Raw genomic sequence first — 22979 nt, 5'->3', positions numbered from 1 at the left:
ACTCTAGTCTTCCCTCTCAGAGATAGGTTCTACCTAAAGGCAAATACTATTTTCTGGGATGATAATTTCTCACATTTGTTTATTTCTACCTCTTTAGCAAAGTTTTCTGGGATACTATCTGCAAAATTACCAAAACGTGTACTTAGGTAATGTACAGAAAAGTATTATATTTAACCTGTAAGACCCATCCCTTATAATTTTAATTCATTTTTATCTTATTTTGTTATAAATTTTAAGCAGTGCGATCTATGCTATCTCTATTGTGTAAGTCCTGACCTTAGGGCTTATCACTTTAGAGACTTAAAATTGGAAAGTTGTTGGGTTATGTTCTTAGAAAATACAAAGATAACTGAGATCCTATAGAAATAGGGAATAGAACTACACATCAGATTCACTGGAGAAAGCCGCACAAGGATTGGAGGAAGTTGGTCAAGAGCTTAGTTCCGGGGTTCTATTGAACTGAAGGCAATGAGAAGTGGTGACTACCTATCCCAAACCGGCTAATGAAGAGACTCTGTTTCACTATGAAGGAAGGACAGAGGCTCAAGATGGTGGCCCTACTATGTACTCTCATATGGTTGTTATGGAAGGTAGTCATGGCTTGAAATCTTATATTATAACCTATACATCTGTATGATCAGTATGTATCATTTTTGTTTAAAAAGAATAGGTATAGAGTTGAAACCCAAAAGAAAAATGATCTTTCCTGCCCTGTAGATGCCTCTGTGAACTCCTGGTATATTGTCGACAGTTGGCACAAAGTGGTGAGCTTGGCTTGCATGCTTGCTCTCCCCCTGCCGGCTACCAGAATGAGGCCAGGTACAGATGTGAAGCTTTACCTAGCCTGTACCTCTCTAAAGACTTCCCACACCTTCTCTTCATCTAAGACATCTTGTAGGTAAAGTGTACCTTCAAGCTAATGGGAGCTTCAGGGGTTTTCACTGGGGCGCTACCTGGCTACCTTACAGAACAGTTTGGGTAAAAGTTCTAGGTTACAATTCTATGATTGTTTTGAACATTTGGAACACAGCAGGACGCTGGGGTTTAGGTATAGCTGGAGAAAACAAGCTGCTTGGGGGTGCTGGGAAGTTCACTATTGTTCTTCCTAGGTTCTCTAGTGCGTAACCCCGGGGTGGCCTCATCCACGTTAGGAGTATCTACATACACATCGGTGGAGAGGCAGAGAGTGCCTGCTGTTGCTCAGAGGGAAAGATGGTATATCTGATAATCTCCAAGAACAAAGACCCCAGTTACTTCATCACCCTTGCCTGAGGGTCTGGAATTAATTGTGTGGGTTTTTTTTATACCCCTCTAATTTTACAAAATCGTACTTCTCTGTGGCAGCTCCCTAGCTTAACACCTCATCTGAGATAAGACCTTGCCAAGAGAAATAACATTTAGAAGACAGTGTCAGACCGACTGACGGTGGGTCTTTCCCACCTCCGGGGCACACACAGCATACACACACCCATGCGCACAGTTCACTCTGACCTTAGACAGGTAGACTTAGCCTCAGCAAACTCAAAAGCACCAGAATGACCCCCAGATGTTTGTCTCTGTCAAAGGAACAACTGCAGATCAACTCCAGCACCTGCCAGAGGGGTTTACAGTGCAGAAGAAAGAATTAACTCCAAATATTTACTACACACACACTGGCCATGTGCACACTGTGTAAAGGGCTGCAGTCCCCATCCACAGATGTCCCCCTTTGTCTCCAGTCTTGCTTTGCATGGTTTCTGTTACCCACAGCCAACCAGCAATAGATTTTAAAAGCCTGCAGTTTTCAGAAATTAAAAAAAAAAAATGTTCCTTTTTAAACTGCATCATAATTCATTGTGCAGTGATACGTAAGCTCTGTTGCACCTAGGACGTGAGTCATCCCTCCCTCCAGAGTACCCCTGTTGCATAAGTAGTACCCCCCCATTAGTCGTCTAGAAGCTACTTTGGTTGTAAAACCAACTACAGTGCAGACACTATACTCAAATGACCCTTGTACAGTAGCCTAAGAGGCATCACTCATAACACTTATTCTTAACATGAGCATGTTGCATCATTAAAACAGCATCCCACAAAAACTGGGGTAGGGACAGAACAATAACAAATTTTGAGACAGAGATGGAGAAAGGGGAGACAGAGAGGGAACATCCACAGGACTCCTCTAGCCCATTATTATAATGTCCTGTTTCTCTATTAGTTTTTATTAATGACTTACTATGCCTAACTTACAGGTTAAGATGACTTATAATTATATAAAGTAAAAAAAATATAAGCGAGTGCATTCCATACTGTGCAGGAGTTTAGGCTAAATGCAGAGGTATGGAAATGCATCCCTATAGATAATGGGGGCATGCGTGCCACAGGTTACCTTCCTCCAAGCTTGAGGAGCAAAGAGAAAATAAGGAAGTTGTGAATTTTAGTCAAGAACACCAAGCACAAAGGTTCTAAGCAGCATAAATGGACATGTGTTGTCTGAGCACTAGGGGGACACAGGTTTTCAATATCCATTGATTGTAGTAAACCCCGCTCTGATAAATCTTAATAAGAAAGTTTAATACGTCAAGATTTACACAGAATGAATGGCAAATAATGCATCCTGGAGACCTCTAAAAGGGACACCAGGGTAGAGGGAAACAAATCGAAGTCACTGTTGTAACCAACCAGCTTCTCTAAGCCACGAGGTGGCACATCCTGTCCTTTGAGCATGACCTGCTGTGCCCACGTGAAGCATATGTGAGTGTGTGCCATCGTGGGTGTGAGGTTGAGAACAAAGCAAAACCAGCGTACGTTTCCCTTTAGACTCGGGTTCCATCTGCAGATACAATTATTTGTTTAACATCCCCACACCATATTATGTTCCATCCTATGATTTATTAGCAAAGGCGAGCTTTCTAAACTTCACTTTCTCAAGCAGTGGACACTCCTTGACAGGTTTCATTACTGAGAAATGGCACAGACATTTGTTATACTCTCAGACAATAAAATATTACCCAGCTCGAATACCTTCATGGGATATTAAATAAAATGAATGCTTTTCCTTTTCTGTTTATCATATCCTATTAGAAGTGAAGACAGGGTGCTGTTTTCTTTCCTGATAGACGAGACATTGGAAAAAGTGAGTTTCATTTGCCCTTCATCCAACTGGCTTTACTTAGCAATGTCCAAGGACTCCAAGAGTTGATCGGATGTCATTTCAAACATTCACTTCCTCAAGAATCTTGACTGTACCTTTTTGTCACATCACCATGAGGAAGAAACATCAAAAAGTCTCCTACAGACACGCTCTCTGTTCCAAGCCCAGACTAAGTTATTTTCAGCATTAATTGAAGGATCAAAGAACCCATCTTCATAGAAGCCAGTGGCAGACCAGCTTACAGATATGTTTTGTGTTTTTAGCACCCCTACCCACCGGATCTTTTCATAGGTACGTGAAGACCTACCCTAGTTTCGTTTCTGTTGCTATGATAAACTGCCCTGATAAAATCAACTTAGGAGAGAGAGGACTTATAATTCCAGGTTCCGGTCAGTCCATCATTGCTGGGAAGTCAAGGCAAGAGTGTGAAGCAGCCAGTCACATCACATCCAAAAACAGAGACAGGAAATAAATGAACCCATACCTAGAAATTCACTCCCTTCCCCTACCGTGGTAGACTCCGGGGTCCAAACCCAGGGAATGGTGCTGCCCATACAATAGGCTAGGTGTGTCCAGCTCAGTTAAACATATTTTAAAATATACCTCACAGGTCTGTTCACAGGCCAGCCTGATCTAGATAGACAGTCTCTCAATGAGAAGCTCTTTTCGGATGATTCCTGAGTGTGTCAAGTTGACAGAACTAAACACCACAAAGGCCATATAGAGTTTTACCTCTAATATCAAAAACCACTGTCTGTACTAATGAGAGATTGCACAGTCACAGGATTGTTTGCACATATCCATAAGTACCTGGGTGCATACAGTCATTACAGAAGGGTGTCTTGATACTTTTGGCTTCGTATATTAAGCAGATAATGATAGAAGATAATAAACTGGCTGTGAACTCCACCCTATGTATTGTGCATGACCTGGGATTCCTCGGGGCTCTGCTTAAGGCTGAGTTAAGTTCCTATTGTGTCTGAGTTTTTCTAGCTCTCTCATAGATAACCAGCATTAAATTGATAGGGACTTGGATAAACATGAGAAGTCCTAGAGATGGCAACTCTGTACAGTTTGGACATGGCCATGGAAAGGATATAGCCTAAACTGTAGAACTAACCCAGTTAGTTCTATAGTCATCTTTGTTAGTATAGTATTTCAACTCAGAAATCTAAGCTAATTATGCTATAGTAATTCTGCTAACATTTATCAAGGGAAGAATCTACTTTAAAGGAGAGGATAAAACAAAATTATTTAGGAATCCTTTTGCAAAGAATTCAGCTCCCCAAAGGGCCATACACGGTAAATTGATGCTTTGTTGTCTTCTGTCACTAAAATTCTCCATTTTATCTTTGAACTTGTCTTTAGAAATAAAGTCAGCTGGGGCATTGAAGTGGGGGCAGTGCGGGGATGTCAGGCATGATTGTAAAATGCAGGCACAGGCCCCTTGGAACAGTGACAATGGCAGAAGCATTACCAGGGTCCTGACTGTGTCCGTGTGTAACTAACTGGCTTGTGGATCAGGGTTGAAATCTTCCCCATGATGGGAATGTACAGTGCCTCTACTGGGCCCCAGCCTCACGTAGATAGCTTAGGTTTGGGTTTTGTCAAATTAGAGGGAGGAAGTGGACCCAGTTTCCTGCTGTGAACTCTCAGATAAAGCTGTTTCTCCCAGCAGCTCGCACAGAAAAAGACTCAAGTCCATAACAACTCCTTCTCGTGGTGATTTCTTCTTCGTCCCCATTTCATGAAAGCCAGACACTTTCCAACACCACACCTCCCACCTTGTCCAGACACAAAGGCTTGTGCCTGGGTTCCATGCCCACTTCACCTAAATGTCCAAAGCTGGGGTTTTGTCCAGATCTCTTCAGCAATCCCAGACAGTGGCAGACTTGCTGTCTAGTCATCTCATGGCTTTCATTTCTCATGTCAGCTTGGTCCATGCTAACTGTAAAGTGTCGTAAACAGCAGAGACAATGCTGATGGTGCTATTGTACACAGCCTTCTAAAGTATTATTTGGTAGGAGGCGGTCTGATCTGGCACGCTGCCAAAAGAAAAAGAATGGACGTCCATTTTCTGATATGTAAGGGATTCCTTCCATCCTCTGTTGACTCTTTCAATCCGCCCCCTTGGCATTTGTTAGAGGACCACAGGCCTACCACACAGTTGAAGCTGTAAAGATACCACAGTTGAAAAGCCATGGCCCCTGCCAATAAAGTTCAGAGACAGCTGCATCAGAAATAAAATCAAAATGAAAAGCCATGACGTAATCCCAGGGTGATGCCTAGGGCCCCACACAGGAGTGGGTAAGTAAGAGCTGCCAGCAAGAATTTCACAGTAAATTATGGGAAGAGAGCAAGCAGGATTTTAACCGTTTGTTGGAGGCAGGAGGTGGAAGAGGGATGTTGATGCTGGAGCAAAGAACAATGAGCTAACAAAGTGCCTAGATGGATGGAGGTAAAAAGGACACAGGGGCAATAAAGAGCCGACTTCTAATGAGACAACTCCATCCTAGGGATTTTTTAATAAAAGATAGTCAATAGATCCACAAAGATAGAAATTAAATATCTACCAGGTTTTCCTGACTCAGACACTTCTCCTTAACATAAACCAAAGAGGCGTTTTTATTTCAGATATTTCTTGAATTTTATTGCATTTAAATAGATATAGTGTATATATTTATACATAATATACTTATAAATAGTATATTCCAACTGAGATGGATTTGTAACAGCTCAAGCTTAAAAGTATCCAGCAAATACAAATCACTCGTAGGCAGAGAGCAACATAGTTCCGACGGAAACGAGTCTGGCGGAGCAATTCCCCAGAGTTAGCGAGAGCCTTAGTCAGGAGAAATATGTGGCATTTCCTTTATCTTCTGCCTCAATATGGCCTTCAACCAAATTGTCTAAATAATTCAATCTCCATTGACCCATGTTTCGTTACTCACTCCACCCACAGAGCAGCCAGTCCTCAATCTCAGTGGAGGATGCCCAAGTTTAGGTGGGCATGGTGGCTCACTCTATTAATTTCAGTACTTGAGAAGTAGAAGCAGGTAGATCTCTATGAGTTCAAGGCTAGTCTGGTCTACACAGTGATTAATTTGTAACCGACAGGACTACTTAGGGAGACCCGGTCTCCAATTCAGAAACACAAAACTTCGCCTTAACCCTGTCCTGAGATTCATAGTGTTTTCTGTTTGTCTTAGTCAATTCTCTACCATGGTTTAACAAAATAGCTGAGAATGGGTAATTTGTATTTAAAAACCACAAGTTTATTTAACTAATAATGGTTCTGGAGCCTGAAATACCAAGAACATGCTACCAGCATTGTGTGAGGTACCTCAAACTGTCCTGTAAAGAGACAGAAGACATCATATGCTAAGATAGAGGAAGAGCTGGTCATATAATTTACATAAATTGCCCTCCTCTCCTATAAAGCCACCAGTCCCATGGTGGGGCCCACACCCTGATAATATTCTCAAACCCCTACCTGGAGACACCATTAATACATGAAGATTAAGTTGGAGCACAGGTATCAGAAAGAACATTCAAGCCATGGTGTTTCTTTGGTAACCTGTAAGCCTGCTCTTGATAATTTCATCTAGTGTTGGGCGGACAGGGGAAGAGCTTCCTGGATTCAAATGCAATTTGTCTATGGACTTAGGCAGAAAGTCCTTTTCCTATTCAGATGATATCCTCTGTGACTCTGGATGAGTAGAAGATGTTTCTGAGTTCCATCATCATTCAAGTGCCCTCTTTAAATGTGTCCTTAGCACATTACATCATTCTGTGGTGCTCCATTTAAGAATGGTCATCTCGGCCTTGGGACTAGTCCTGGCTGTGTTAACTTGGTACCCATTCCTGTTGGGGTACAAATCTACTGTGGAGTGACTAGCTATGGAATAGATATAGAAAGCTCTATTGATATATGTAACTTTATGCAAATCACTTGTGTGTGAATTTTATGTAAATCAATATCTGTTTATGTAAATTATATGTAAATCATTACCCATTTTGTATAACTCTTTCCTTTTTTTCTTCAAGGAAAAATGCACTCACATTAAAGTTTCTATGGATGCAATTTTGTTCTATAGATTTCTGTAAGACTATATAATCTGAATTTATCAGAATTTGTTTCAACAAATAAAAATTTTACCTTTTCATCTTCTATCAATATAAACACCAAATTACTTTGCTTGCAAATTACATGAATAGATTCACATTGTAAGATTCTCAGCTTTGCAGGTGTCTGTTAAGGCCACGAAAGGCCAGCATTTGTTCAGATACCTCCTCTTAGGCATTATATATGTGTCATAGAATCAGTCCTGAGCCCCAAGAGCTCTAGGGGAAGTGATGAAAGCTGAAAGGGCCACACTCAGCTACTGCAAGGTTTTATGTTACTCTGACATTTTTCAGTTGTCTTATTTTACCTGTGTGTGCATGTGTGTTGTGTGTGTGTTTGTGTGTGTGTATGTGTGTACATGTATATGTGTGTGTCTTAATCAGGGTTTCTATTCCTGCACAAACATCATGACCAAGGAGCAAGTTGGGGAGGAAAGGGTTTATTGAGCTTACTTCCACAATGCTGTTGGTCACCAGAGGAAGTCAGGACTGGAACTCAAGCAGGTCAGGAAGCAGGCGCTGATGCAGAGGCCATGGAGGGATGTTCCTTACTGCCTTGCTTCTCCTGGCTTGCTCAGCCTGCTCTCTTATAAAACCCAAGACTTCCAGCCCAGGGATGGTACCACCCACAAGGGGCTCTACCCCCTCGATCACTAATTGAGAAAATGTCCCACAGCTGGATCTCATGGAGGCACTTCCCCAACTGAAGCTCCTTTCTCTGTGATAACTCCAGCCTGTGTCAAGTTGACCCACAAAACCAGCCAGTACAGTGTGTGTGTTTGTATGTGTGTGTGTATACATCTGTGTGTATGTGTGTGTGTACATCTGTGTGTATGCAGATGAGCATACAGCATGGTACACATGTGGAGGTCAGAGAACAACCTTCAGAAGTTGGTTTTCCCTTTCTCCCTTGTTCTTGAGGCAGTGTCTCTCTTACTCTTTCTACCCTTCATATACTAAGCTAATAGGCTACTTGCTTCTGGCTGACGGTCCCGTCTCCACCTCCATATCAGCATAGGAGTGCTGGGATTACAGATGAATGGCACAGGAACATGCTTACTTAATATGGATTTCCAAGATGACCCCTGGAGGAGGAGGTGACCATGCTTGCTCAGCCAGTGCTTTTATCTGTATGTGTGTGTATGTGTTTGTATGTGTGTATGTGTATGGTTGTGTGCATGTGTATGTGTGTTCTTTTATTTGTATCTTGACCAACTCCTGAAGCTTTGTTAATTAGTAAAATGTATGGCAGGATCAAAGAGCCAGTAGTTAGAATGATTAATTTTACATTTGGACCCTTATGAGTGAAATTTAAAATATATGCAAGAATCAGGGATTGGATGGAATAATTTAGATGAAGGTGTTTAAGACACTAAGCTGGAAATTATATGAAGTAATTTGGACTAAACCTTCATTCTTAGATGAATTGCTCACAAGACCTAGCCAACTTCACATTAGACCCAGGGGATGGTGGTGGGAATATTTTTTTTAATGGGCAAAATCATGGCTCTCTGTGGTATAAAATGAAATATATCAAACATTTTATTTGAGTCATTAATTAATGAGGAAACCAGAAAAGGAGCTACAACTGTTCAAAGGAGACCTCAAAGGCCAGACAAAGGCAGTCGCTCTGAGGTGCAATTTCTTTGTTAGGGATAACATTAGTATGTAGAGAGAGGAAGCATGTTCACACTGGAAAATATTCATTTACATGTGTAGAGAAAAGGTTCGCATGCCTCACTCAACAGGCAGACATGTGGCTAAGCCACACATTGATCTGCATGGACAAAACTGTAACAGGCAAACATGTGGCTAAGCCACACATTGATCTGCATGGACAAAACTGTGAACTATCTAAAAAGCAATGGACAACATAAAGTCCCGAAAAATCTAATAGTCAGAGAAGGAGTCTCCTAAGCAGTCATGGCCTCCTCCTGGAAATACCCCTTTGGGCCGTGGAATAGTCTTTGACAGCTTTCCTGAAGCTCAGCCTATCACCAACTCTTCCACCTACCTTTCAGTTGCTATGATAAAGCAGATGGACCAAACGCAACTTTCACAAGAAAGGTCTTATTTGCCTTACACTTCTAGGTTAAAGTGTAGCTTTCTCCTCTCTTATACCTTTCTGGACCCCCTGGCTAGGGAACCAGTAGGGCCTTCCTGGGTCAATTAACAATGAAGAAAATCCCCCCACAGTTGTGGCCATAGGCCAAACTGACCTAGATAATTCTGCATCCTTCCAGGCTCTATCTAGTTGATTGTTAAAACTAACCAGCATGCTTCCCATGGAGTTCTGACTCCTGCTAAAGAGATAACTGAGTCCTCTTCTAGAATGAATGTTCTAGATACATCCCTGTTGTTTAACATTTCTTATAGGATGTTGACAAGAGAAATGAAGGAAGCCATGTCCACATTTACCGTAGAGACAGAGGGTTAGACCATATTTCCTCAGCCATCATAAGGGTCACTGTGGATGATCCTACTACCGGAGACAGACAGACAGACAAGAGAAAAGCATAACAATGTTATTAAGTTAAAGTTTTTGCATGACACATGACTTTAGAAAGAATACATAACAACGATGCCTAATTTTTATACTTAGGCTCAATGGGGAAGGGACAGAAAGGTGACCAAGGAGACATGTCATGAGATGTGAGGGAGTGGGACCTGCCAGCACACTGTTCCCTTGGCCTCCCTGTGCACTGGAGAGCAGGAACCCCCTGGAATAAGAATGTTCAGAAGGAGAAGAGATACCATGGCCTTTCTAGGATTTATGGCTTGCTCTGGGGAATGGGGCTTCTAGTGTTTTCCATTCAACTTGGAGAAAAACAATTCCTGTTTTTCATTACTAATTTTGGAGACAGAGGTGAGAGAGAGGCAGACAGAAGTCCAGAGAGACTTCTGAGTCCTTCCACCCTCTCTTAGCTCACAGTACTTAGCATGCCAAGTACCATGCTGTGGGCTCTTTTCCTCCAAGCCCCAGCATAGCTTTAATGATACCTAGCACTCCTTTACTTTTGCATAAGGGTGTGTTTGAAAATCCCTGTACCTGTGATGTCACTTCCAGATCTTTGACTTTACTACAGTGTTGAAGGTTGTAATGGAATAGAGAAGCCCTTATCAAATGTAAACATTTGAAGTCTTTAACTTTTTCTGAAACTAAGAGTTATTGCATACTCAAAGCAACAGGCAGGCAGACAGCAGCACCATGACTAAGCTTTGTCCTGCCTTGAGAGAGGGTTACTTACCTGCCCTGTGGAAAGTCAGAAGTAGCATTTGTAAAAGGTTGTGATTGCCCAAGAGTAGTGTTTAGCACTGATAACCAACCAGGGTGGGTGTTCATTCATACTTTGTCACTAGAAGTACTGTGGTGTGACCAAGTCACCTTATAGTCAATGAACCAGATTTACAATTTCTCTTTCTTACTTGTTCCTACCTTCCCCCTCCTCCAAACTCAGTTCTCTCTGACCCTTTATGCTATGTCCCATGGGGACACAGTAGGAAGAAGGAGCAGGTGTGGAAACTCAAGTTATAAGTGAATCAGAATTTGAGGCTCTTCTTGAGTAAGACTATCTTTGGACTCTAAGTCAGTAAGTACATCAAAGTATAAACTCAGACGACAAGGTACAAACTATAGTAGATGTATTCAGTTTGCCTGGAGAATTCCACACACCTCCAAGTGAACTCTTGAAAGCTGCTCCACAAAGGAAGGCAAAACAAAGGCTACAGCATAAGGTTTATCTTTTTGAATAATTGCGTTTTCAAATGTAATTCTATACACTTCCCCCTCTTAAATAAGTCTTGTTTCAAAACCAAATATTTCTCCATTAGAGCAGAGTAGGCAAATGGGAGCTCACATGTGAATGGAGATAGTCAATGGTTTCATGGTTCTGAAAAATCCAAATTAGCATGCAGTACTTATGGCCTCCTAGAGTCCATGACTGTGCAAAAGGAAAAGTGGCTAGAAACTCTGGGTGTGTCTTCCACATGAGCTTCAGGTCACACTCAGTTGTAGAATCAGCTTTTGTTTTTGGAAGAGAGAAAGACAGAGACAAACAGAAGAGTCAGAGACAGAGGAGATAGAGACAAAGACAGAGAAGACAGAGACAGGAGAACAGAGACAGAGGACACAGAGACAGAAGAGACAGATAGGCAGTGCTGTGTCCGATAACATATCCCTCACATAAGTAACAGAACTGTGTACTTCTGGATGGAAGAAGGAAATTTACCTTCAGATTTTCTTAAGAGGACGCTCTCACAGAACCCTCTAGGTCTAAAGTCATTCTGTGACCAAAACAGATTTTATTTTTAAAGAAGCTTTGAAACCGCTAATGTGACCAACAATCTTTATAAATGATCACATTTACAAAGGGCTCACTATTCTGGTGACAGGATAAAGTTAACACACCTTACCAAATGCCTACAATTTCTGTTCACCCATCAGAGAAGTGCTATTCCTTGTAGTGTGCAGGGAGCAAGTCTACAAATGCAGTGTCATTTTACAGAAACTAGATAGCAACTCAGCAGTCATCTGATGGAGGACGACCATAACCATGACCTGAGTGGGTGAAAGGTAGACCAGAAGTCAGGGATGTCGCAGACACTTGGATTTGTTTCCTAAACCTGTTTAGTCTTCCTTATCTCTTGTCCTGTAAATTCAAGTCTGCCTTCTCCAGGTTCCTCAGCCACCAGGAGGGTATAGAATGGGGTTCTTCCAGTTGGAGGCATCTGCCCAAGATTTCAAACCATAGAGGATATTTCCATGAAGAGATTGAACTGAAAAGCCACTGGAATGTGTTCATTGAGAAGCCATGGTACAGGTCATATGCCAAGGTTAGTATCAAAAGCCAGGTTCATGGGTACCCAGAGGCAACCAAAGTAACCAGCCTCCTAATAATGCATTGGCAATAGTCGAGAACACTCCAGTGGGGGTTCCCTGTGTCCCATGCTCCAGTCCATCTAATTGCATAAGTATTTGTTTCCTTTATTAAGTGGTTTTCTGTCTCAAGCACTGAATAGAGTTTATTTCCAGTGTTTCACCCCAACCAATAGAAGAGACTCAGTACTCATTATCAAGTGATCAATCATGGCAAGCAGCCAGGTCTCAAATTTAACAAATTCCAGAGCCAGAGATATTGTATCTTGCCTTGACCCAGTCTCCCCGTCCTCACCAAAAAAGTGAGAAGACCAGAGAAGCTGCATGGGTAAAAGTTTAAGTGAATGTTTTGGATAAAAAAACACAAAATCAAGAACAACCAAAAGGCATAAATGGCTCTGAGTCCTAGAGCTACCTCCAGTTGACTGTGACAGAGGAGACAGATGGATGTCTGGGCTCACTACACAACCACCCAACCACCTTTCTCAAATCAACCAGCTTAAGGCCAATGGAGACATCCTGAACCTTTATACACACACACACACACACACACACACACACACACACACACACACACACAGAAGGGTTGGGTGTAGAGACAGAGAGAGACAGAGAGACAGAAAGAAGAGAAGGTAAATTTCTAATGTATTTTAAGTATTATTTCACTATGTGACTCCTTAATGATTTAGAGTCGGCCAAAAACATACAAAGGCCAAATCAGCACATAGAAAACAGAGACAACAGGAACCATATAGGAACTAGCCAACATACCAACAACATCTGCGCACACCAACATCTGCGCACACCAACATTTGTGCACACCTTGGTACTGAGGCATCACTGAGACAACAGAATACTTTCAAATCATTTTTATTCATTTTAATAGAGCCAGCCAGGTGAAGGCTACATAAAAGTCTCAACAAATGAACAAATTATGAAAAGATTAATGTGAACCAGATGTCCACTTTTACTGGAGTATGTAGGGGCTTTCTTGCCTACGTTACTAAGTCCTTACCCTAGTTTCATGGGTGATGCTCTGAAGAAGCCACAGGTCTGGCCTAGCTGAGACCACTCCCCCACATCCCTTCACAACCATGAATGAATGTGACTCGACATCAAACACTGTTAAAGCAGAAATGGCAACATCAGACAATTTCTTCTAGAGGCACCTAAACCCCCGATGCAAGCGAACTCACAAAATCAAGTGACCTGAAAGAGTCTCAACATAAATAGAACAGAAAGGCAAAGCCTGGGATGCCGCCACATTTACTTCTCGCCAGACATAGAGATGTTAGTTCTCTTGCACACTAGTCAGTGATAGTGGATACCCAGTGCCTAGATAGGGTAAATTTCAGTTGGTATAAGCTGGCTTGAGCAGGCTGGTGGTTCTGTATCCTGGGCTGTAGCCTCTGTAACAGTGAATATGAACTGCAAGAGTAAGACATGGTATCTGCTTTTTAATCACATGGTTTTCGAGCCCAAAACTTAACTAAACAGTGAATACACACAATTGGTGAATTCTCCATACACCAATCTTTCTGACATAAATTTTTATGGGCTTATATGTTTCATTTTTTTTCTCTTGAGCTTGTTTATAATTGATTTATCTTCAAATATATGCCTAATAAAGTCAGAGTATAAGCCATTGCACTAATAAAATATTGTCATGAAAATACTCTTTGGAAATTATTATAGCTTTTAAAAATCTTTTGGCAGCTTCATATGTGTATAATAAAGAATTTTCATCACATTTCTTTTATTACCTTCTATGATTTCTCCCAATCTCACTGAGCTCCTTTCTTCTTTCCAAATATTCCCCTTCTACTGACATTGTGGGTTTTTTTTGTTGTTGTTGCTGCTCTTGGTTTTGTTTGTTTGTTTTGTTTGTTTTGTTCTGGTTTTGTTGTTAATAGCTATCATTCCACACTAGGCAAGTTTTGGGGTCTCATTTCTGAAGAGCGCATGAGCAGTCTTCAGTGAAAGTGGTAACCACAGTTGATGTGCTTTCTCCGGGCTTCCTGGAGCTGTAAGCTGCTCACTAAGAGTCGACCTTCAATGCTCAGCTTCTTCCTTCCAGCCAGATGATCGAGGCAGGCAAAGATTCTAGAGTTTGAGCATATGGAAGACTCCACTGCTTATCTGGCTAGAGACAGCCCCATCCAACATGATGGCTTAAAACTGAGTAGCTGACAAGTTATACCCTTCAGACTCTGTGTTATTTCTCTATTGTTTTTAATATTTGAGGACTCATCTATAGGTGCTGGAGAGATGGGCTCAGTGGTTTCTATTCTTGTTGAGAATCAGAGTTCGGTCCCCAGCCCCATGTGGAGTGGCTCCCAACAGCTGCAACTTCACCTCCAGGGGGTCCTACACTCTTTAGGCACCCATAGAAATAGGCCACAGAAATGCAAATTCATCAATGCAAAATGAATTAAACATTATCCATGCATGTATGCTGTTGTGGCAAATGTGCACGACTCTATGGTCTGGGCTTTTGTATTTATTTTGAAGCAGACACTTTTTATAAAGTCCTTAGAATCCAAAAACTGTTTCTGCAATGAACTAAGTTTCTTTAGCAAGAAAATTGCTCTCTGACTCACAATAGCATAAAAAAATCTACCTAACTTTTTTTATTTAAAAGACAAGAGAAATTGAAGTATGAAAATTCTGTCCCCATTAAAGACATTTTTGTTTAAAATAGGACTCTACTAATAAAATTATTGTTATCTGATGGAAAAATAAATGAAATGAAACAAGCAACAATAAGAGCAAAACAAAGTTCTCAAAGAGCAGAGCTCTCATGGGGCCAGATGTGGTCCAAGCAGGCAGGAAGAGAGCGTTCACTGGACAGCTGCCCTGCCCTGCCATACATGAGAGCACATGTGAATTTGTAAGTAGGGGATGAAGAGATGACTTAGTCCCAGGTCTAAATTTTCACAAGGACTTAAATGAACAGACATAAGTGCCCCTTCAAACTTGGTTTAATCCTGATAGACCAAGACCCACCAACATGCTAAACTATTCCTGGCAGACCAGCAAGCAGTAACCTCTTTGACCATTCTCAGAGTTCTTATGATGGGAGACAGAAATAAATGTGGATGGACGTCATCCTTACTTTGAAGTACTGTTTTAGTGGTGATGTCATGAGTTTCCTTTGGCTCTGCTTATTTTGTGTTGATATATATATGTAGATAGATAGATAGATAGATAGATAGATAGATAGATAGATAGATAGATAGACAGATAGACAGATAGATAGACAGACAGATAGATAGATTTGTGTTGAGATATATATATGTATATATAGTTATATAGCTATATAGTTATATAGTTATATGATGTATTAATATATATTTGTGTTGATATATATGTAAGTATATGTGTGTGTATATACTTACATATATATTGCATGTCATTGCATACATATATATGTTTGTGTGTGTGTGTGTGTGCACATACACATATATTGCATGTCACTCAAGACCTTGATCAATTCAGACAGTGCTCTCAAATCTATAGCCTGTGGAACTCTCAATGCAGCCATAAAAGTTTTATGTATTCCCAGGGAATGTATGTATACCATGCCTTCTTCCATGTATATTTCCTTGAGATGAATTTCTTACACACTTCATAAGAGACACAAAAGCTTAATTTCTTCCTCTTCCTTCCTTCCATGAGCACAGTAGGTTGTACTCTAAAGACTGCAGAGAAGGGTGTGGATAGGGGCTCTCTGTCCTGCGCCTCCCACTCTTCCCCTCTGCCTTGCTTCCTCCCTCTGATTCTCACAGTCCCCACCCCTGAGCTCTGCAGCTCTCTGAGGCAACATCAAAATTTGCATGTCAAAATCTGCACATGTGTTCACTTTGGATGTGATACAAAGAGATCTGGACTTGCTTAAGGAGTTTATTTAGAAATGTGAAGTCTCATTTAAAAAGTAAAACTATAAAAATAAATAAGAAAACTAACACTTGTTAATAAAGAGAGCGTTCCCACTGACAATGAAACATGCCTCATTCTGTGTTGGCTCAATCCAGTGGTACAAATAATGGAGGCAGAGTTGACCCAGCTATTTTTGAATGATAAGGAAATAAACCAACCAGTTAAACTATCTAGAACCATTCCCATCAGGGCAATCAATGTATCATATAGGGTCACTAAATATAACCCCTTTATGCTTCCCAGTCAACCTCTACTTAGCTTTTGAGGTTTGCTGTTGTGGTTGTTGCCGTTGTCATTATTGTTTCCCTTCTCCCTTGTAGAGAGAGCATCTAGTGTAAGTTGGTTCATCAGCAAGTAAACCAATCAGGGCTCCCCTTGTGTTCTTCCCTCCAAATTGATACATTCCCTCCTGGAGGGAAGAAGAGGGATCAGAACATTTAAGAAGTATAGGAAATTTGTAGGGCCCAGGAACATCGTTAGGTGTAAAAGATTCTCCCCTAAGATGATGTGAGTACTGACAATTGCTACAGAGAGGAGATGCTCTAGCCAACAGAGCTGCCAGCAAGTAGTACAAGAGAGCTCTCTAAGGATACCGCTCTTCTGAGTCACACCCGTGCTGAGGTGGGCCCTAGTGAATTCATTCTTTCAGTCTGTTAGCCTGAGGTGGAATATTTTCATTGGTCTGTCTTCCGTCTGTCATCAATAGATGTGTATTCACATCTACCCTGGAACAATCCATGTCCTGATGGAACTTACATGCTAGTAAGAGAGAAGAAACCCGTAAGCAGATGCATGAAGAAAGGTCATGTGTAGGTTAGCAGATGAAAGAGAGTAAAGTAGGACAATGGGGTTGACTAGGTCAAGTTCAAATAAGAATCAAGAAAGGCTCTCTACAGAGGAGTCTCTGAACAATGGTTAGCAAGGAAACTCATGGAGAAAGACCTCCAAAGCCCAAATGTCTCTAGAACAAGAGCTATGAGCAACAGTCGGGCTGGTGGAAGCTCAGGAGTAGGGAACAAAGAAGATGAAAGATGATACCAGAGATATCATGCCGACCTAGACTACAGATTCTTGTGTGTGGTGGTGAGCAAGTTAGATTATGTTACCATCCTTACTACGTGCCACCACCATCTATCAAGTGCTTCTTGACAAAATCAGAATAAAACCAATAGGTTCTCCCTTTGAAATAGTTATAATATGTAACAATATCATACAGCATTATGGAATGTTTATAATACTAAATGTCTAAGATGCATGTGTACATTTGCATATTTTTTTTAGAAAGCTCACCTGAGACTTAAGGGTCTTGAGGAGCAGAATGTGGATCTAACACAATCAGACACACTGACTTCCGAAACTTTTGTGGATAAGTCCCAGAATTCTAACTTCAGACCACATCTGAGGTAAGTTAAGCACTTAAAGGAACTCTTAAGGTTTCATCATTTTTTTTTGAAGCTAGCAAAAGAACAGCTCCTATATATTCTTGGTTACTAGGTCTAGAAGGTGACTGTTAGGACAGTGTGCTAGCGAGTTTTTATCTGTCAACTTGCTAAAACCTAAAATCACCTGGAAACACCATCTCAGAAAGAACCTATTTAGACCAAGTTGGTCTCTGGGTAAGTCCATGAGGGATTGCTTAAATTGTTAATTGATGTAGGCAGACTAAACCCAGTCCACTATGGGCAGTTCTATTCCCTAGGCAAGTGGGTCCTGCCCAGCATAAGAGCAGAACAGGTGAGATGAAAGTCAACAGTCAACGAACCAGAATCTGTATTTATTGCCTCTCTGCGCTTGACTGTTGATACTATGTGACACCTTAAACTCCTACCATAAATTCCTGTCTTAGTTAGGGTTTTACTACTGTGATCAGACACCATGACCAAAACAACTCACACAAAGGACAATATTTAACTGGGGCTAGCTGACATGTTCAGAGGTTCAGTCCATTATTATTAAGGCAGGCATGGTACAGGAAGAGCCAAGAGTTCTACTTCTTCATTTCAAGGCAGCAGGAGAAAACTGGCTTCCACATGGTTAGGAGGAGGGTCTTAAAGCCCACGCCCACAGTGACACACTTCCTCCAACAAGGCCACACCTCCTAATAGTGTCACTCCCTAAACTAAGCATGTACCAACCACCAGACTTCTTCATAATAATGGACCATAGTCTGGAATGTAAGTCTAATAAACCCTTTCCTCCCAAAGTTGCTTTTTCTCAGAGATTTTATCACAGAAACAGAAATGAAACTAGGACAGAGCATTTACATGACTTTTGAACGTTGTAATATTTTCCGGCCCCTAGAGATAGGGAGGAAGAGTCAAGAGAGAGCCAAAAAAAGTGGGATGAAACAAATTATGTAGCAAGTTTAATAGAAAACCTACCATGTGATGACATATTCACCCTGTTTTTAAATTTATGGATAGTGCTTCCTTGCAAGCTCCACACCCATACCCCTTAGAGATTCCCAGTGGGTCTGCTGAAGTGCATCATTTGTGAATTAAAGTTTTCACCCACCACCAAAGCTGAGGAGACTGCATCTCCATCCCATCGTCCCCCTCCCCCAGAAATTCTAATGTATAGTTAAGGGTTACCCACCCCTCTCGGTTATGAAGTACAATGGATCATTTATTTACCTAGAACGAGAACTCCAGAACAACAGCCTACACCAGGATACCAACTCTCGATGAGAGAGAGAGAAAGAGAGAGACAGAGACAGAGACAGACAGAGAGAGAAAGACAAAGAGACAGAGAGAGAAGGGGAGGGAGGGAGATATAGAGGGAGGGAGGGAGAGAGAGAGGAAAAGAGGGAAGGAGGGAGAGAGAGAGGGAGAGAGAGAGAGGGAGGGAGGGATAGAGAGAGAGGGAGGGAGGGAGAGAGAAAGAGAGAGAGAAAGAGAGAGCAAAAGAGAGAGAGAGAAAGAAAAAGAGAGAGAGAAAGAGAGAAAGAAAAGAGAGAAAGAGAGAGAGAAAGAGAGAGGGAGAGAGAGAGGGAGGGAGAGAGGGAGGGGGAGGAAGGGAGGGAGAACTATATCTAGACCTAATGTTTCATCCCTTCATCCCTCTGAGTTTTGAATAAAATGTGGGAAGATCAACATTTTATAGGACAATGTATAATCATGTGCTATCTCTAAACTTAAGTGTGTCCATACATGAGAAAAATGTTTAATAGGAAAACTGAAAAACAAGATAAACTAAGGTACTCATATAAACATCCAACATAATGGGGAAAACACGATCTCTAAAATGCTAAAACAGTAACACGATTTTACTGGAGATTTTCAATAATAAGTGGAATGTATGTGGCATATTAACAGCAGATATTTGTAATTAATGTGTAGCTGTCTTAATGAAGCTCAGACCCACTTATGACTTCTACTAACTTATTTATGTATTGGACACCTTTAAGTTTATTATTAGCAGATAATAACAGTATAGCTTGCCAGGGTCTAATGTGCTAATCAGATACATGTGTGCATTCTGTAATGACCAACTGAGAATTCTCAGGTCATCCGTCACTTGTATCATACATCTATCATTTCTCTGTGATGGGAACATCTGAATTCTCTCTTCTAGCTACTTTGCATTATACAACACAATGGTGTTAATTGTTATCTCTGTTATATGTGCACTAAAACATTTGCACTAATTTACTCTAGCCAGCTATGAATTTGTACCCAGAACCCAGTCTTCCCAGCCTCTACTGACCCTCCCAGCTTCTAATACTTAGTGCTCCATTCTCTACTTCTGTGAGTCCAACCAAGATTTTTTGTAATCCACATACAAATCAGGTGGCATTTGTCTTTCTGCACCTGGATTATTTCATTTAATGTTATAATCTTTAGATCCCATGTTGCTCTTACTGACGGGAGTTCATACTTTTCTATGACTAAGTAATATTATGTTTATATCAAATTTCACTTATACATTCACTGTTGTGTGAAGACCTGCTTGATTCCATAACTTGACTCTATTAAATAAGCAATAAGCATGAAAGTAGTGATATATCTTTCATGTATTGATTTCACTTCCTTTGGTGATACATCCAGTAGAAATGCTAGATCATATGGCAATTCTGTTTTTAATTATTTGAAAAGCCTCTCCTATCAGACAAGGTACCAATAGGATGTATGCTTGCACATATGTTACATCTATGTGTGAGGTGTGTGTGTGTGTGTGTGTGTGTGTGTGTGTGTGTGTAAGATTATTCTCTTGCAAAATAGTAGCTGGGTAGTCCAGCGATGGCCTCCATTGTTGAAGAGGCAGAATCTGGTATCTGTTCAGTCCATGAAGCTAGATGCCGCAGCAGTCCCAGACTGGTTCTGAAAATCTGAAATTTCCTTGAAGAAGGCCTGCTATAAAGTAAACTCTAGAAGACCCCAAAAAAGCAAGCTAGAGTCTGAGACTGGCAGCACCAGAAGCAGCAGCAATGGCTACCCTTGCTCAGAAGGAAGGACAGCAACGGGCTTGTGCTGCTTTATCCTCGGACCACCCTATATCTGGACAACCCAGTGGGAGGACGGGCCCACTTGGATGGAAGGGTTTCTGCTCTCAATTGATAGTCTCCGGAAATACCCTCCAACATGCCTAGGGATGTATCGGTGACCCCACATCTTAGCAATCTTAACAATCAAAACTAACCGTCACTTCTCCACCCGCAGGTTCCACAGTGGATAAACTGATCTGCATTCCTACCAAGAAGAAATCAAGACTCAAACAAGTTCCATGGTTTCTGTAAGTCTTCAGAGATACAATGTGCTAGAAGCTTCCTGGACGGCTGCAGTGACCACCGAGTTGTGAATATTAACACCACCTGTCACAGATTTCGAAGATCAATAATTGAGGTACTTTTTATTACCAGCAAAATAGGATGGGTGGGTATGTGGGAAACAGGAGAACATAGGCACATTACAGTGTCTAGCATGGAGTGACAATGGGAAACTACTTAGTGATGTCATAGTCTTCGTACCAAGTGCACCATGCCACCTCTGTCATCAGTGGAGCCAGTCACTGGGGAATTGTACTTGATGTGTGAGATCAGGGGCAGCTTTCCCCAACAGGATTCTGGCTCTAGGTCTCTTTAAGTCTATGTCAAGGGTTGATGCTTTAGCTGAGCTCTGTAGGGACCACAAAGAACATACACATTCTCATGATTCTGCATATTCAAAGCTTTCTTAATAATCCAGGTTTAAGGGTGAGGACCAAACAAAACTTAGAAGTTTATGATAATAAGTGGACAAGATGGTCTCCTCTAGAGGTATTTGTTCATATTGAAAAAGAGTAAGACAGCCCAGGTGCCAGCTACTTCTCTCTCCTGGGAATTAGATCTTTGCTTCTATCTACACTGATGGGGAAACTGGGTGAGAGCAATTGGTCTGTTAGTGTATGGTGGCTCGGCTTCTGACCAGAAGCTATGTCTCCGCTGTAACATGGTAAATGAGCTAACACAAAATGCTACCTATTTGGCCTGATTTCCAGTCCATGAAAGTCTGGACTGCCTTCCAGCCTTCTCTTGCTTCATAGAGCCTGGATTATTACCATTGACAGAACCTCTTCAAATAAACATACATGGGAATTCGGTGTGACAGTGGTCTCAACCTTGATAAGGTGGAACTGAATGGTAAAGAGACATTTTCTCACCTTGGGCATCAAAGTTAAAACCTTAAGCTAAATCCCAATGTTTCCTTTAGATCCTATGGAGCTGGGGAGATAACTCAGTTGGTAAAGTGTTTGCTTTGCAGGAGGGCCTGAGTTCAATCCCCAGAACCTCCACAAAAAGGCCAAGTGTAGTGGTGCACAGTGTACCCCAGCAGTAAGGAGGCAGAAGCAGCCCTCTTGCCAACCTCTTTAAACATGTGCACAGCAAAAAGGTGAGAAAACACAGATCACTGCCAGGTGAGCCTGGCAATGGTGGCACACGCCTTTGATCCCAGCACTTGGGAGGCAGAGGCAGGCGGATTTCAGAGTTCGAGGCCAGCCTGGTCTAGAGTTCCAGGACAGCCAGGGCTATACAGAGAAACCCTGTCTCGAAAAACAACAACAACAACAACAAAATCCCAGGTGAGTAGCCACTGATGGTCAACACTGAAGATTAACCTGTAGCCTCCACACGCACACATGGACACACATGTACACGCGCGCGCACACACACACACACACACACACACACACACACGTGCATGCACATCCATACACAAAATGTGGAAGGGCCTCTTGGACCTCATCTGTTCTTCCGCTGAAGAAAAGAACTGTCAAACAATGCTGCAGCCTTGATGGAGGACGAGTTGGGAAGAAAGCAAAGCGAAACTGCTTCCTATTCCTCCCACGCGTGGTCCTGCCAAGATGCTACAAGCCAACCTCTTCCTCAGCCCACTGTGATCAAGATCTTCAAGGGTGGGCAGCATGACTGCTTCCTAATGACCTTGATGAGCCAAGGTCTTCATTGAGCTGGGCAAGGTGTGTACTACCAAAACTACCGCTGATCCAGTTTGCTACCGGAGGGGCTGAGTCCTTATGGATGCGCTGCCTCAGCAAGGATGCCAGGAAGTAAAACTCAAGTGACTATCACGGATAGACCTCTCTTGATTCTCCGACAAGTTCACCATCAGCCCTCAGGCTTCTGGCTCCCTCCAGAACAGTTGTTAAAATTGGTAGCTGTCTCTCCGTGTAAAGCTTGCAGGGATCCTGCCACTTGGCTACGGCTACTTCCACACCAAGATCACTGCCCAATGCCCTGTGGCACCTCTTCCCCTTTGTCTCTCTCTCTCTCTCTCTCTGGCCCCAGTTCTTCCTGCTCAGTCCAATTAGTTCAACCATTTGACAAAACCAAAAGTTTAGAAACCCGATTTCTTTCATCATCTCAAAGGCAATCATTTCTTTTTTCTAGTTTTTTTTTTTTTTTTTTTTTTTTTT

The sequence above is a fragment of the Mastomys coucha genome, unplaced genomic scaffold (genome assembly GCF_008632895.1).
Source record: "Mastomys coucha isolate ucsf_1 unplaced genomic scaffold, UCSF_Mcou_1 pScaffold1, whole genome shotgun sequence".
NCBI classification, from domain to species: Eukaryota; Metazoa; Chordata; class Mammalia; order Rodentia; family Muridae; genus Mastomys; species Mastomys coucha.
This window is presented reverse-complemented; position numbering follows the sequence as displayed.